The sequence below is a fragment of the Enoplosus armatus genome, chromosome 13 (assembly GCF_043641665.1).
Source record: "Enoplosus armatus isolate fEnoArm2 chromosome 13, fEnoArm2.hap1, whole genome shotgun sequence".
Taxonomy (NCBI): domain Eukaryota; kingdom Metazoa; phylum Chordata; class Actinopteri; order Centrarchiformes; family Enoplosidae; genus Enoplosus; species Enoplosus armatus.
The window spans coordinates 22,836,705-22,851,210 of NC_092192.1; positions in this window are offsets into that span (position 1 = coordinate 22,836,705).

The following is a 14,506-nucleotide window of genomic DNA, read 5'->3' on the forward strand; positions in this document are numbered from 1 at the left end:
TAATATGACCTGCATCACCACCTAACATTGTCTGTTTTTTTACCATTTTGCTGACAGCAGACTTATGGAACAATGTTCAGGAAAAGCTCAAATATTTCCCAGTAGGTGCAATAATTAGCTTACAGTCAGGAAAGTCTCAAGTTAAAGGTTGGAATAGGTTTTTGAAAACAAAAAAAACAAAAAAAAAACTTTCTTTCATGACAATACCGGTGAAATAAATAAGGTTACGCCAACCTTTCTCCTTTCCTTCGAGGAAAATGTGTGAAAAACATTCAAATGTACGTCAAGTTTAAAAGGCTCAACAAGCTTCCATGAAAAATATCCAAAACATATGTAGAAGAACGGCACGAAAGCTCAACCTTCAACAGCATCAATGCAAAAGAAAATAAATAATACTGATAACAACAATAATATAACAATAGTAATTATAAGAAATACCAGCACTGTGTCAGCTGTCAAAAAACAATGTCATTTTGAATGTAGACTGCGCGGATATCAGTCACATCACGTCATCCCGTCTGATTGGATAAATGTTTAAATGAGCGTGTCGCGCACTTTGAATCGGCTCTTTCTGTCTGGTGAGAAACAGCTGTCATTCACTGTCAGTGCCTCCGCCAACCTTCGGGGGACCATTCGCTCAGACGTGTCATATAAATAACCTCGGATCCCTGCCCTTGACTGCGCTCTTATCTTCAGCAACATCAGTCAATGCCAGCGGCTCACCGAGACACATTCATTTCTCTGGGTTTTTGAGCAAAATACCCCTCGATACCAACAGGGACGGAGGGATGCATCCATCGAGGCTGTGAGCAGGGAGGTCGCATTTCTGCTGCCGCCTGGCCAGACGCTGCAGTTTAATAAAGACGACGAGCGCAGGAGGAATCTTTGGTCTTGTTGTGGGCTACCATACATGAAAACTATGACTGTGGAAGATAAGATATTAAGATTGCAAAAACCTCATTAAAAACTCAAAACCTATTTCAATTTAACTTGTAGATATGGGCCATGTTCTTCAGGCATGTTGCACTCAGGCTAAAACGATCATTCTCATTCATCTTATTTGGTTCTTCAAACGCGGTTTGAGGATTAATTAGTAACAGTGGGCTTTTACTTTGAAATAAAGGCAACAGGAGTAGAGAGTTGAAACCATGATCAGCATTCATATGACTGGCTTGAGTGCTGATTGCAGTTATGTGAAGTGTGTGCTGTAGAGACGCCTCCCAGCATGCACTGGGGCAAGAGATTGATGGGCATGAGTCACACTGTATGTGTCTCCCTGCATTGTTAATGCGTAATTAGTCATTATGAGTGGATGCAGTTAAACCATAAGTGAAGTTTGATCAGAAGTTGTAGTTTGGTAGATGATTGCATCTAATTACTTCACCATTCATTTATAAACATATTCCTAATTACATTCAATTGATTGCTGCAATCCAAATATGTACAGCCTGTATATTTGATGCAATCACAATTCATAAATGCAAAAGAAAAGCCCAACATAGCAATAGTTATATACCATGCTCTCTGGTTCCAGCTGCCTTTTAACAGTCATTAAGTTTGAATTGTCTTTCTTCTTTAGGGTGCATTTTATCATTTTCACTCTATTAGGTATTTACCTCCTTATTATGAAAATTTAATTGAGATACTTACACCAACATATCCCAATGGTGTCTCAATCACCTGTGTTCTCATCTATAATCATCATACGTCTGTTAAAAAGGAGTCATTTGTAACTGAAAATGTGTTCATGAAGAACTTCTGAGCCACCCTAGAGACTCTTGGTCATGAACCCGCTAACTGTGGATAAGCTGCACTTTCCCAGATTTGGGTTCAAGGGCTTGTTGCCCTGGCAACAGCTGCAGGTACATCTTAAGACAGCTTTCAAGGACTGAAGAATCCAAACTTGTGTCAAAACATCAACAATCAAATCGAGCTGACTTCTGGACAACCTGAGCTGATACCTTCAGGTAAATGAGAATCCAACCACTTTCTAATTTATCAGTGTGAAACAGTGGATCCGCCCTTCTGATATGACATTTCTACGTTTAAACAACGTCACCTGACGCGCGTATCCATGTCACTATTCAGCCTGACGGGATAAATCATCTACGGTGGCTACGGTCAGTGTTTGAGTGCAACAGGGCAGATCCACAGTCATCAGATCATTTATAGCACCCTCATTTCCAATTATATATTTATATATATATATATATATATATATACAAAATTCTTGGCAATGTAAAAGTGGAAATCGTCTTTTTTTAATTTATTGAAATTGAAATCCAGAAATATCTCATTTGAAAACAAAATTCACTCCCCTGGCTCGTTACTTTACAGACGCATCTCTGGCAGCTCAGTTCAGCTTCAAGGCTTCTTGGAAACGTGTGCCACAACATGGCACGTCCTGATTTGGGATTTCTTCCCATTTTTTCCCATCACAGGCTCCTTTTAAGTTCGATCAAGTTGGACTGGAGAGGGAGGGCATTTGCGAGCGTGAGCAGTTATCTTCAAATTCTCGATAGAAAGTCTGGGCTTTGACCAGGGCCTCCCAAACACTTCCCCCCACGCTTGTCTGAAGCCTTTCCAGTTTTAATTTGGCTCGGGGTCAGTGTTCTGCGTTTTACGGCCTCGCCCAGATGTGTGCAAAAAGCGTGTGTCTCCACAATTCTATCTCTAACTGTATATGTTTCCTTCTTATTCACGTCTCGTCATTTCAATGTTAGCCAGCCATCTCAAGGACATTCAGAAAGAATTTGGATGCAATTAGGAGTGACGCTGCAGAGAAGCTCACTGACTGAAGCGTTTTGAGCTTTTCATTTTTAATTAATTTCTGGAAGAAAAATGTGAACTGTGACACACAAAAAAAGAATATATTCTGTTTTGAATTCAGACTGCAATAGCACAAAATGCCTGAATTCAAACGACAAGCACAGGGTTCAAATGTAGCATGTTCAGGTTGCCGTGTACAATGCGTGATAGCGCTCTTCACAGGACTAGCTGAACATATGCAGAGGATTGTAATCTTTGGTCAGGTATATGTGTTCTGTGTCTTGGAGTGTTGACAGGTTAACAGTCCCTAGAAATAGTTGAAACTGAGTTTCACACAACATCACTGGTAACAGTGTCTTTGTCGGCCTCTGTGTTAGTTCAGATGTCGGAGAAAAAAAACATGACGTTACCATCATGATATGGAAAGCGGCGTAATGAAATATAACATACAGTATGTGACAACAGATCTTTGCCACTGCAATCAATCAAATTTTTTGTAGGCTTGATATATTTTTTACTTTACCTCTGTTGTCTGCGTCGGAGTTTGACACACACACACACACACACACACTATTTACAACCACGAAAAGCAAGCGGGCTAAGAAACCAAAGTAAGTGACGTATTCTGTCTGTCTGTCTCCGTTTCACTACGTCCTCCAGCTACTAGAGCGGTGTTGCCAGGTTGCCGCACCATGACAAATCAGGCCAAAGTTTTGTCAACCCACCCAAGCTGATTTTTACCGAAATAAAACCATCCTACAGCCACCTACGTGGGCGAAAAAACCGCCCCCATCTGGCAACATTTCTGTTATTTTCTGGTGCGGTGTCAACCAATCAGGGGCCACCAGGGAGAGCCGAACGTGTTACACACATACCGCCGTCAGGCAGAGACTATAAGCAGCGCTTATAGTTAAGTCATTGCACGTCTACTGTTATAATGTATGATTTATGTGAGAGTAACAACTTAAATTTACACACACACACACACACCAAAAACAATTTTTCATTCAAATATGTATTTCACAATGGGAGTTGCAGGAGGGGCGGCGCCCCAACGCCCTTATTGGACCACACGCCACTGTGATTAACGGAAGACGGTCTGTTGATGTTAACCTTAATTAACTACAATATGGAACCTGCTGTGACGCAGAATTTAACTATAAGTCACACATAAGTCTGTGTACCCAGTTACGTTCAGGTTAAGTGTAGGAACAGACAGGACTCCCCGAGGAGAGAAGACCGAAAAGTTTGTTATGGGATTCATCATGATGGTGATTTACGGACTACAATTTGTAGGTGCGTTTTGGGAAGGGAACCTTTTTTTTTGTGGCAGATATTTATTTGTGGAGCTTGGGACAGAGGACACAGTGATTTGTTTCACAATGGAATAGAATACGTAAGCAGTAACATTCCCGTCTATATACATCTTTCACCACTGCAACAATATTATTTTGGTTTCTTATATGTCCAAGCGTGCTGGACCTGTACGTGCATGACACAATACATTGCCTGGAGCTGCAGGAAAAATGCACGGGAAAATGTAAAACTCCAGTGCATGCAAATCACAGTAATGGTCCTATTTTTATTTACAGGGCACTTTTAAAGCGAGTGCTTTCCAGAGGCAGACAGACGATAAAACACGGCGACCAGACATGAGAGGCCTGTCATTAATCAGAGGCCTGCTATTCATTGGTGTTATTATAACACGATAGAAAACAAGATGAAACAATAAACAATAAAATGATTAAAAACACGTGTAGCTAAGCAATTAGTACAATTTCTCTCCAGCAAAGAGCAGACCACCTTCAAACCCGCTCGTCTTCGACCTCTTCTAACTCATTCCGACACTCACGTGGAAACATCATTCTAACTCTAAAAAAAAACGGCCACGACACTTGGGGCAGGAGTGCAGGGTGACCGCCCCCACAGACTGCAACTTTTCTAGCCTGCTCTAACTCTGGCATTTCTGACGCCACGCAAACGCAAATTTCACACAGCGCGTTCAGCGGCCTCCTCTCTCTCTCTCTCTCTCGCGATGAAAAAAACGAAGGCGACAGGAGTTACGGCCTCTGAGTTATAAGTAGGAGTTTGAGAGGTGCGCCTCAGCTGAATCTCTACGAAATGAACTCTACCAGCCAGGAGTCAGCTCAGGTAGTTACCGTCGCCATGGCAACCTCTGATTGCAGGTGGGAACACACAGCTGATTGAGACTAGATAATTAGTGCATGCACACACACACACACACACACACAGAGAGAGGACATCTCCTCATTAATACTTAGTTAGAAACGACATTCAAACCTTAAGATGTTCCACATCTTTCACACAACCCGCGTTTTATTCAATCCATAACTCCCATTCAGACTCGAAAATACTGAGATTGGTTTGAAGTTCAGTTAAGATGTTAGAGAATGAAAGAAACCTTCAAAGCCACAAATCGTCAAAACTGCTTCCGACTATAACTCATGCATTCACATGGAAACTTCACGCGGCTCCCATTAATCGAGCTATGCAGTTTAGCTCCCACCTTACACCATGTTTACGTCCTTCATCCAATTCCCAACTTTACATGCGCCCTGCAGATGTTTCTTCAAAACAAATGAAAACAAGCAATGCAGCTTAGTGTCAGTTTTGGGGAGGTGTTTTTTTTTTTTTTTTTTTTTAAACAGAATCTTGTTATTTAGTAAATATAAAAGGCAGAAGCAAAAATAAGTAGTAATAAGCTGTAATAAGTAGCTTCGGGGCTAACCCTGGGTGTCTCAGGGTCACGCCAGTGGTTCCTGCCGGGGCAAATCACCATGGCAACTGATGCTGCAACCCTCCAACCCTCCCCGGAGCAGGTTATGTTCGAGATACATGAGCACCGCCTACTGACCGATCAATTATCGTGAGAAAAAAAAATAAGGCATCCAATCAAAGATCATCCCGTGGAGCTCGGGGCGCGGATCGTGAGAGAGTCTCTTGGGGGGGGGGGGATGACTTTGTATGTGCATTTCACTGTGCTTTTGTATACCGATCCAGAGACTGATGGAAGCACTTGTACTTGTTGTACAGATGTGAAAAGTAAGCCTGCTCACCGCTTTGAATCATGTTTTTATATTCATGTTTCATCCCGAGTCCGTTTGAAACACCGGGGGTTTGCAGCTGAAAGAATGAGGCTAAAACTGTAAGAATACATCAAAGCAACACAGTCGTTTAATGAAATACACAAATGTAATTACGGTCAGATCTCCTCGTGCCCTAATGATGGGGCGGTGACATTAGAAGCCCTATGCATTCACACAGTGGGGATTTTGTGCCAGCTGTGCTTCCCGCATTTGGGAATGCTGTGCTGCCAATATTATAGTTTTCTCTTCATTTATAAAATATTGCCGGAGGACTTGTTTGCGATTGGTCAGACGCTGCAAATCCCGCCCCTTTCACGTGAAGGCGCTCGTTTTTAAAACAAACAAATATGTTTTTAACTAAATATGGACCTTTTACAACTTATAGTATCATAGTTTTTAAACATGAAATACATTTCCATATTTTTAATTTCTTCAACAGTGTGAAATTCAACTTTAATATCAGGTTGAACTATTATGAACGATCTATTTAGACTAATGCATAATATTTACACATTTCCCCCCCCCCGCTGAGCTACATCAAGATTATGGAATGGCCGAGGTCATGGTAAAAAGAACTGAAGCGAATGGCAGTCTCCCATGTCAAAGTCTCCTTCTGTGGGTCTATAAATACACATTTCCTTCAATTAAACAAAGGTAAAACTGAAATAATCTGGGTTTTTTTGGAGCAAAGACGAACAATTGCAGTTTGCAGTGCTCAGCTTCAGGCGTTAATGTTAAAGACCACAACCAAAGCCGGCAATCTTTGTTGTAATCACGGACTCAGACCTCAATATTCACATCCACGGAATCAGCCTCCTATCACCAGAATATATCAAGAATTGAAGGTCTCAGCAGGATTCAGAAAAACCCATCCGTGCGTTTATCTTCCAATCATGCAGTTACTGCGGTTTTTATTCTCCTGTTTAACCTGACTTATTCTATTCTATCTTATTTGTATCCTCTATTTTACTTTACTCTTTTAAATCATATTTAAATGCATCTTTTTATATTGCCCTTTATACCTTGCCTTAGCGCTTTTATGTCTTATGTGAAGCACTCTGAATCACCTTGGTGTTGAAAGGTGCACACAAAAGCAAATAAACTTTGCCTTGACATTATGCCGAATAGGGCTTTGTCACTTGAATGTGAACATATGTTGTTTTGAGGCACGTTATGTTTCTAAAATAGGGCACTGGGATTAGATGTAAACACAGACACAGTTTTAACCGGCCTGATGCTGAGTTGAAGAGCTTTCAATCCAGCATAGGTTGATAAACCTGGACTCAAGCAGAAGTAGAAGACGGCGGAGGACCCAAGCCGGTGGATCTGAGCGCTCTTTGAGGACTAACGGGGTGGTGGGGGGGGTGTAAGCTCAGTTATATAATCGGGTTCGAGAACAAATTGTCAGCACAAATGCAAACGATACATAACTTGTAGTTAAGGAGCCAAAAAAAAAACAAAACACAGATCCCATATCCCCAGAGCCAATTAAAAAAAACAGCCAAACCACCGGCCAGCCCGCGTCTTCATGCTGCCTACAGCAGAATCATGAAGTTTACATTTACCACGACTGACTGCGCCTCAGCCAGCGCATCGGGTAGTGTCTTAATTGCTTCGTAATTCAGAGTTCTCCATTCCAATTTTCTTTCTGCTGCAGTAAAAAATTGGAGCCAACAGATGGTTCAACAGATGTTAAGGGGTCAGGGGAGCTGCATGTCCTGCAAACTGTGAATATTTTCTTTTTTTTTAGCAGCATTGCGTGGTCTTGCACGGGTGTCAAGACGAAAGTGGAAGGAATTAGCTGGTTTTCTCCACACTGATTAAGCAGCTTTAGCAACCTACTGCTAGGAGCTTTGTTTGGATGTAAAACAACGTCGAAATATGAGTACCACACTGTGCAGGGAGGTGGCGCTGAAGAGGGCAAAAAAGGAAGTGGTGAGAGGCGAGTCTGCGTGCATCGGAAACTTGCCTCATGCAGAGGTGGGCAGCAGGGATGGGCTGCTTGTCCAACGGAGAAGGCTGTGAAGCTGTGAATGTGTTGCCAAGGAGCTGCTTGAATAAACAGGCTGTGAAGAACAGACAGAGGAGGAGGAGGAGGAGGAGGAGGAGGAGGAGAGAGAAAGCCAAAAAGGCATTGGAGAGCCTTCATGTGTGGCGCTGAGGGGGGGTGAGCGGAGGGGGAGGGAGGGTGAGAGTCAAACTGCTAGCTGACATCCGGGCTTGGTGGTGAGAGATTATGGGGAATGGACGACTGCCGGAGTTGTCCCGGCAGCGGACACGTGGGTGGCGGGATGCTCACGGAGGCTTTTACAGCAGTCAGACGGGGGGCGAGGAGCAGGAGCCCCGTAAAAGTAGCTGCTACACAGAAGGCAGGTGCAGATTAAATACTGCAGGAGGCGGAACGTGATGGGACATTAGGGATGAGGGACAGTGATTGGTTGGAGGTTTTCCAAATAGTGTGCAGCTCGTTCTAGCAGGTGAGTGGCGCCAAAGATGATTATTTTGATTTCTTGGTTTTTTTTTTTTTTTTTTCTCCCTTTCTTACTGGAACCAAAGGCCTACGTTGCTATGGGCCGTGTTGTATCATCAGGTCTCCACTTACAAAAACTGTGAAAGGCTTTCGGTTTTGGGGGCTAATTTGATTTAAAACAGAGCTGCTTGCACTGCCTGCTGCCTGTGGCCTACAGCTGCGAAGCTATGAATGGACTTATGCTTTAAAGGGATCAAATTGAAAACATTCGGACAAATGAAAAAAAAAAAAAAACTGATTTGCTCAATTACAATTTGTATGAGTACAATCTAGTTATTTTATAATAGTTTCTTCATGAGGGCTGACAGGGAGCGAAACCTCTCTGGAGTTGACATTAAACATAAGCACTGCATGTCGGATAACATACCGTACATTTATTTGTCTGCGAATGATTTGTGACAAGCAAAAAGCAATATATGTATGTACACTGTGTATGTTTATGCACAGCCCATATAACATAAAACAGCTTTAGCTTCAGGGCCTTTTCTATATTTTGTCATTTTCCATCAAATGTACAAGCTCTGTTTGTACTTCAATACATTTCTACAAATTGGGTTTTAATAAGGTCAGACTGAAATGAGAAAAAAAAAAGGGGGGTGGGGGGGTGTACACAAACATTTGCAAGGGTTAAATGCTGTGCACCACAAACACATTCCACAAATACAACCAAAACTATCTGTGTGGCCGGATCCCACCAAAGAGATGTGAGACAATGTGTAATCCCCCCCCCCCCCCCCCCCCCCCAGGGATCAATAAAGTTTTTCTGATTCTGATTCTGACAATAGGTTTTTGTTATTTGAGTGAATGAACCCATTGACTGATTGTATTGTAACCTCATCCGCGCTCAAAGTAGTTTCATTTCTCACCTTGACTTCCATGAATATTCACCTTGTAAGTCTCGTCTTCAGTGTCATGAACGGCATTTCAAGTGTGTGAAGTTTGAGCAGAAGGGTGTGACGAGGCAGACTCCCGGGGGGGGCGTTGATGCATGCTCGCTGCGATTCACGCAGATCTGAGGTGGCGTATTCCCCGTGTTCCATAACTGTGATGATACCACCGCCTCCCGCCTCCTCCTCCTCCTCAGCATTGATTAGACGTCATATTGAGCAGCAATAAGGCCAAGCATTAATGGACGTGCAGCACATATGCACTGCAGGCCTGGTACTTATGCCAGCTCACTGTGTTTAATGTGTGTGTAATTAAGGGTCTAACCTTGTGCAACCGAGGTCCCGCTGAGACGTCAGAGGGGTTCCTTCGCGGTAAAGTGTTACTTTCAGGTACACTGTCGAGCCATGACACAGAGGACCGGGCTTGGGTGTCGCAGCCCTTTCTGGAAATGGAGCAGTCTTGCATTTTTACGTGAGCAGTGTTGAATTATGGACTGAAAACACGAGCAAAATGTTCTGCCAGTTAAATGTCAGGAGCTAGTGCTCGCTTTTGTTCAAAAGTCGAGTATGCATTGTCCACCAAATTAATACTTTCTTTTGGTTTGACTTCTCAAGGGTCCACCCCATTTTAAGACCGAAAGCATTTAGCTTTCCGTCCCGGAGCTGAAAAGCCAGGGAAGAATGGAATTCGGCTGAGCTCCGAGAGTCACGGTAAAAGCAAAACTCCACTCAATTAAATCAAATCAATTTTGTTTAACGGCTCATTGAATAATGTATCACCTGTGAAGCAGCTCTAGATCGCGGCGTGATGCATTCCGATGGTTTGAAACTGTTTAATCTTTATGTAATTATGTTTCATGCCATAGCTATTTCTCACTGTAATCCAAAAAAAAAAGGAAATCTCAATCCAATTCAATTAAAACCCGCTCAAACTGCTTTATTTGCATTTGTGTATTCCTGTGTACATGTGCCTTGCTTTGTAATCCACACAGCAGCATATTTGGCCCTGAGGGTAGTTCCCTTTGATATTATGAAAATACATGCACACACAAAAGACAGCTGTTGGAATTCCCTTTTTGGATTTACACTGGGAAGTGTCACCGTTTCTAAGACTTTGTATTTTGTGGCTCAAAGCGCATTTGTTGGCCTTGGATGAAAGCGGTGAGGACTGTGAAGGTTGATGGCTGTCAGCTCATTAATCATATTTTAGGGGAGGAGGAGGCGGGGGGGGGGGGGGTCCTCTTGGAAGATGCTTCGCTGTTCTGGCACGTCTCTCCACAAAGCAAACACAACCGCCTGAGATTGTATGCATGGCGAACCGATCGAAATAAATTTAATACGATTTTTTTTCCCCCCCCTCAGCGCTCAGCAGGCTAGGAGGCTAATTTGGCCACAACACTAAGCAACTGAAGGTGTCCAGAAATCTGATTTGTGTTTATCTTCACACATGTTACACAGATTGTTGATATTCTACAGCCTATCACTGCTGGACAGTATTGCTGACACCTTACAATAATGTGTAATCGCATTCCAATGATATATTGAGGGATTACAATTTGACATTCAATATTTATGTTGTAGTTGCTAATTCCAGTAACTCCCCACGAGCCTACTTGGACATTTTGGGGATTTGCCGTCTTACCGGGAGCTGGATGGGAGGGGTTGATCAGTTTCGTCTCTCTGAATCTGGGAATCAGGCATTGGTTCCTATTTATCTATAAAGCCCTAAATGGCAGAATAAAAATGAAATTGGTCCCATAGTCATTACTTGACTCGTTCAAGTGATTGGTTAACGCTCGAAGTGCAAACACAAAATCTGGGAAAATTGCTTTTAGTTTCTGTGCTGCACAACTCACTAAAACTTAACACAATGGGTACCTATAGGTCAATTTAAAACCATGATTACATGCCACTCTGCTCTTGAATGTAGCTGTTTTTGACTCTGTTCTGTTGTCTGTTTGTTTTTTCTGTTGCATGCAGCTACTTCTTAGGACCAAAATGTCCCCAGAGACGCACCGCTGAACCCCGTCCAGGGGCCCTCTGCTTGTTAACCCGCAACGTCTCATTTCATCTCGACGTGTGTTGACTTTTAGAATGCCGGGTGTGGTTGCGGTTGGCTGACTGATGGCAGGCTGAAGCTGTGTGGGTTAAGCCAGACTTTAACCACAAACTGGTCGCCCCCCAACTAATTGAATCGGGACGAATTTCTGCCCGATTGGCCGGTGTTATGCGTTCGGTATCTGGGGCAATGCAACGCCTGATTAATTGCCTTGGATGAACGTCGACCTGACTGTTGAAAGATTGGATGGATTGCTGGCAGGTCACAAATTATTTTTCGCCTGTCTGGCAGTTTGAGAAATATGATTTTCCAAATAGCTGCTGCCAAAGGATCTGTTATAAACTGAAGTCAGCTTGTTTTAATGTCACTGGAGTTGTATTTTACATGTTGTGGCCAACTGGTTCCATCTATCTGCAGGCCCATATTCGTCTTATTTCCATTTGCTTTGCATTCAGTGCAGCAAGCAACGCTGTCTTTCTCCTTCAATTGCACATTTCTGCGGACGTCTTGTTTGAATAAGTCTTTACTGGAATTGTCACCTGACAAAAGTGATTGAAGGGTCCGTGTTCAGTGTTCAGTATGAGCACCCTTGCCATGACTGGTATGGATGGAACCATACAGTGTGAGCATAAAAGTTGGATGTTTTGTTCAAGCAAAAAAAAAAAAAAAGGCCATTAAAACAAAGTACAAAAATCATAAAAAAAAAAAAAAAAGGTACAGTGTCCCCCCAGCTTAAGAGAAGGTAATGTAACAAAACTAATTCGTTTTGTTGATCAGTAATGGCTACTTTTTAGTTGGATCCTGAAGCATGTGACCTTCCCGCCGTGTTTAGGTATTATGGGACTTTAAATTGATTAAATCCTTCACCTGAGACAGTCATCAATGTTTTAATGCCGCAGCAGCTCTGCAGACCTAGTATTTTCAAGGAGGACACTGAGAGTAGAATTTAAAAAATAGGTACGGTATTCATAAATAAGGAGATGCATGAATGATATGAAGGACTACATGTGTCCTTGAGTATAGTTTACAGTATAGTTTTGGCAGTTTTTAATTCAGTTCTCGTCTCAGTATTTTTTTGGTAGAGGTGTATTTTTAAAGACGAAGCCAAGTAAATTCAGAAGAGAGAGTAAACAAAATAAACCAACTATGTATGCGGCCAGATTTCACCCATCTTTTCCATGCCATGTCGTGTCATGTATGTTCACATGCTGGCTTCCAATATGGGGTACACTTGTAATAAAGATAATAAATGGTTATCCAAACCACGGCAGAGATAATAAAGAAGCAATAAGATGTGCAGTAAACAGCAGTTTGCACTGCAGCTTTCTCTGCTCCCAAAAACAGCAGTGCTGTGACGGCGGAGCATGCATCCATCTGTTTGTAAATATGGAAGAACGATTATAGTATATGCATCAACTTGAGTCATATGCAGCCCACAGCAGCAGCAGCAGCAGCAGTGTGATTTCCTTTAATACATTATGAAGTGGCTAAAAGCTCTCACAGGCAGCACTTAGTCTCTTACAATCACGTTCTCTCATTATGAGTTTAAGTTCCCACTTAAAAACTTGTTTCAGACCGCTACGACTCTCACTTACCCGCGATTCCAGTTTTCTGTTGAAGGTGTCATTTTGCCTAATCAGTGACATGAATTATGCCGTCCTAATAAGCCGCCCACGGTTTCCCTGGAAAATGAGTAACAATCAAACTCTCACAGATGTAAAGACGCAGATGACTTTGTGAAAAAAAAGAGAAAAAACGTGTGAAATGTGGGAATGCAACAACGTCCAAATTGTGAATCTGGAAAATGCGGTTACGTCTGAATTTGGGGGAAGCTGCAGTCTGGTCCCTTTAAGCACAGATGTTATTCTCTTTGGTTTCCATAAGCGCCGCGCTATTCCCCCTCAGTTTCCTCCCCTCTCCGCTCAGCTACAGTACGCTCGCGGGCCCCCCCCCCCCCCCCCCCGTGAGACAATCAGACAATCAAAAGATGTTTACAAGCCATAAAGAGTTTCTGCTCGCCTTGATGAGGGCGGAAATGAGGAGAGCGGAGAGAGAAATCCACAACTTTTGGAGACAAGATCCTTAATTGTTTTTACTCCATTCTGACATTAATTAGGTTGAAATGTAGTAGGGGCGGACGTGAGGGAAGAAATGGCTCCAACTGGGAGTTAGAAGGTAGACGGCGAGACTTTTCTCCAGTGCTTAAACGTCTATCATGGGCCTCTAGGTGGGCGCTCTGCAACTAGAGTACTGTACCTACTGTCTGACAATCACAATTAACAGTATATCTGCTGGCAGGGTGAGCCTGGTTGTTCTATCACTGTGGGCATCTAAGCACGGCGATGAATGCCGGCCTGTCCCTATCCAACAAAATCCATTCAGTATACTTCTAACTTGCTTCGCCAAATGCGTTTTGGAGCAAACCTGGTTGCTGCCTGGATTGCCTTTACTTGCAGATTTTTTTTTTCTAGCGAACACGTCCTGCGTCCTGTTCGGTTTAGGTATAGGCTACGATAACACTTGGCGTTGGGAAAAGATGGAGCTTTGGTTAAATACAGAAAACGGTCAACATGTCCTGTTGCATGCTTCAAGTCAGCAAGACCTTTTAACAGTTGACCAAAACCCTGATCTTACCCGAACCTTAACCGAGGGGCCTTGGTGGGAGCGGTTAACAAATGCAGGACAATACATCGGCAGTGGACGTTCAATAAAGAGACAGGGCTGCCATATGTCAACAACAATTGAAGGGACTGCCATGAAATGTATTGTGGATATTCATGATCTCCAGCGGGTGATTGCTTGTCATCTTGGTGACCTTTCCTCTAGCACCACCAGCAAGCCAAACTCGTACACAAGATATATAGACATCTAATGGGCAGGCTGCCATGAGATTTACTGGGCACATAAACTCTTCAGTCCCACGTAACTTTTGAATGTCTTTAGAATATATATATATATATATAAAAATGTGCAGATTTGTATAAAAAGAACATTATTTCTGCCTTAGAGTGCACTAGGCTCGACTTTGCTCGTCGGTCCTCTCTCCCACTGTCTCTTACAGGTCACATTAACTCAGTAAAAACGAATGTGTTGCCCCAATTTCTCGATCTTTTTCAGGCGGCCCCAATCTTCATTCCCAAGTGTTTCTCTAAAA